General features: G+C 35.7%; 1 long non-coding RNA gene across 1 annotated transcript; it reads left to right on the top strand.

Moving 5' to 3' along the window:
* Window positions 1–1,720: 1,720 nt before the first annotated feature.
* On the top strand, window positions 1,721–3,098 carry LOC127742385 (uncharacterized). The gene is made up of 2 exons (XR_008003589.1): window positions 1,721–1,941; window positions 2,833–3,098. It is a non-coding gene; the product is annotated as an uncharacterized LOC127742385 (long non-coding RNA).
* The last annotated feature ends 299 nt before the right edge of the window (window positions 3,099–3,397 follow it).

Below are 3,397 nucleotides of genomic sequence, written 5' to 3'. Positions count from 1 at the left end.
TTTTGTGAATGCCTACTGTCTCGAGGATAACAAATGGTTGCAAGGGCTGTGGAATGATCACAGATGCAGAGTTCCAGTGTATCTGAAGGTTGACTTCTGGGCTGGAATATCATCCACTCAGAGAAGCGAGAGCATCCATTTTTTGTTCGACAAGTACTTGAACTCACAGACAATGTTGGCCAAATTTGTAAACCACTACAACAATGCTTTTATGTCTAGGATGGAAAAGGAGGCTACCAAGAATTTTGACTCTCTGAACAAGGTTGTGCCATGTTGCTCCAACAGCGAGATTGAAGTGCAATTTCAGTCTGAATACACCAATGACATCTTTAAGAATGTACAACGTGAATTTCAGAGAAGATGAAATGTATTGTGTCATTGATCCGAGATGAAAATGATAACTAAGTCCATGAGGTGGTCCATGATGTGAAGATAGTAGGCCGACAATGAGAAGTTAGGCACCAAGTCAAGTTCAAGAGGGAAGGGGATTATGTCTGGTGTGATTTCCTATTATTTGAGTTCAAGGCCATTATGTGCTGTGATTCACTGGCTGTGCTTTAGTGGGAGAGAGTTTCAGCTATCCTTAATCGGTATTTGCTTCCGAGGTAGAGCAAGAGGATTTTCAGAAGGCATTCCATCATCACGAGTTGCTACATGGTGAATCATAGACAGCTGCACATGAAGCATTATGACCACCTTCAGGACCATTTCAGTAAGGTTGTAGAAGTAGTTATACACTCTGAGCAATGCAATGACCTCCTGCACAATTTGCTCAAGGAGTTCCATGTCAGTCTTTCCTGAAACAATTCATGCAGCGACTGTGGGGCATCCTTTAATCATGGTGAAACTGGAATAAGGTAGTGTCGTAGAGTTGAAATCGACGCCAATCTCAGAATCCGTAGTCCCATGAAGGTTAACGGAAGGGCCCTTCCTTCGAAAAATAGAAAGATTTCGACTTTTGAACGTGAATCTTCAAAATGCAAGAAGCGTTCACTAAAGACGCATGTAGACTCTAATTTCGATAATCAGGGGTATAATAATGTATGGAAGTGATGGAAGTTTATATCGGTGATGGACGTCAAACAGGTAAGTTATCATTAAATTTTATGGCTCAGTTGTTTCCATTTTTTGGTTAATATAGTCACTGAACGATAACTTTAATTGTCTTACAGCATGGTCGTGCCCAAGGTGAGTTCGATGCTCTCTACAACAACGTCGTAGTGGAGTCGTCCATGGAGGTCATAGCTAACCAAGCAGATGAGAACATAACCATCACGGTATGCTACGATACATCAATCTCAATTATCGTGTGATGAGTAGTTTTAGAACCGACCATACGGATGGATTATTAAGGCTCCGTTTGGTTTGTGTATGTACTAATACATAGACATTAAGACATAGACACTTGAGACATAGACATAAAATATTTGTGTTCATGTATGATGTTTGGATATAGAGACATGACAGTACTGTAGTGTCTAATATTATGTCTGATTAATAAGACACAAGAACACTACATAATTAAAATGACTATTTTACCCTTCTAATTTAAAATAAAAATTCAATCATTTTAAAATAAAAAAAAGACCAGAGAGAGGCAGAGAGCCCAAATTGAGTCGAGGGTTTCTCCCCCTTACCTCAATTCCCCAAAATCTCCCTTCTCCCTAGTTGGCGTCATCCTTCTTCGCTATTCTGTGTAGTCCCCTTCTTCTTATTCTTCTTCTTCTGTGCGATCCCCTTCTTCTTATTCTTGTTCTTCTTCTTTTGTGCGGTGCCCTTCTTCTTCTTAATTGTTGGTTTTAATTGTTGCGAGTGTATTTGCTAGGTTCAGTTTAACAGAGAAAAGGGGGAAGGCATGGCTCATCGATGAAAAGCACCATGTGTAGAATTAGCATCGAAGAAAAAGTCAATGCCAAAAAGCATCTCCTTCGCACTTGGCAGGTATCTACCATACCATTCCTAATATTTACAACTTCAACTATATCTTTTAGAGTTCTGATTTCACAATTTAGGATTTAAGGTTTAGCGCATTTTGGGAATACGGTGCTTGATATGTCTAGCTGCGCCATGCCAAGTTCATAATTTTAACAGTTTACATAGTGTAATTATATCCCCAATTTCATAACTTTAACGGTTTAACTAAGTATTGATGAATGGAATTAAAAACTGCATGTGTTATAGAAGTGTAGATTAAGAATTAAAAGAGTAGTAATTGGAAAGATGAAAATAAGCCATACTCTTCCATATATTTTGGGATTAAGAAGAACATATATATTTATATCAATGTTTCTTGGTTACTTTGTACAAAGCATATGATGATTTTCTAGTGGCATGGAAGTGAATTAGTAACAAAGGTAATATTTTTACATTGGTTCTCATAAATGATTCATTATAATGGTATGTTCTTGGAACTGGTTCTATATTATTTTAGCCCTTTTACATGTATGCATTAATTGTGTTTGATGAATTGTTTGTATGTGGACAATAATATGCTTACTTTGGATCTATTTAAACAACGTATTTTTTTCAATATTTTGAAGCAAACGATTTTTTTTTGAATATACACTGACCAAACGTGATGGTAAAAAAAATTTGTATTTTTCTAGAGGAGCAAACTTATAAGGTAAATTTCTTTGTGGACCAACCTGCCTTTATGGATCTTCATTGGGTATGCTTCAGTTTCTTGTTGTGTTTACATTGTTAGAAAATTTACTTAAAATTAGAACTAGTGTAAAGTGCTGAAGTTATGAGCTTCAAAGGAATATAGTGTGTGTTGTAAGAACAAAGCATGTTTTGAGACTACTAAAGTTGTTATTGAAATTCTTTTTGCAGGGAATGTTTGTACAATTCTTTCTTCAGGGAATGCTTGGTTGCTATGCACAAATAGAAGTTGGTCATGGATCAAGTATTCAAGGGCTTGAGACAACTGCAACTTTTGACCAAATATTACTTTTGAAAGCTGTATTTTTTTTGTTATTTGGCATTGTATTTGTACAATGAATCATGAAGTTCAATTGGTATAGTTTTAAGAAATATCCAATTGTATGAATTGAAAATTGTAGGAATTGAAAATTAAATGGAAAGTGGTTTACATGAAATTCATTTTAGCTTGCTGTTTGTTATCAAGAATGGGTATTTGAAGTATATCTTGTTTGCTTTGAACAAATATGTAAGTGCAGGAATTTAGAACTCAGGCTGCAAACATCATGTATAAAATTTACACAGGAAGTGCATTATTTTAGAAAGTTAATAATTTTGTTGTGATTTTAAAATGTGCACGAACTTGCTATGATATTAGAAAGTGCACAATTAAAACTGTGATTCAACAAGTGCCCACTTTTATTGTGATATTAGAAAGTGCACAATTTTGCTGTGATTTAAAAAGTGCACAACTTTA

Source organism: Arachis duranensis, chromosome 10 (genome assembly GCF_000817695.3).
Source record: "Arachis duranensis cultivar V14167 chromosome 10, aradu.V14167.gnm2.J7QH, whole genome shotgun sequence".
Classification (NCBI taxonomy): Eukaryota; Viridiplantae; Streptophyta; class Magnoliopsida; order Fabales; family Fabaceae; genus Arachis; species Arachis duranensis.
The sequence above is the reverse complement of the archived record's forward strand: the minus strand, read 5'-3'. Positions and strand labels throughout refer to the sequence as shown.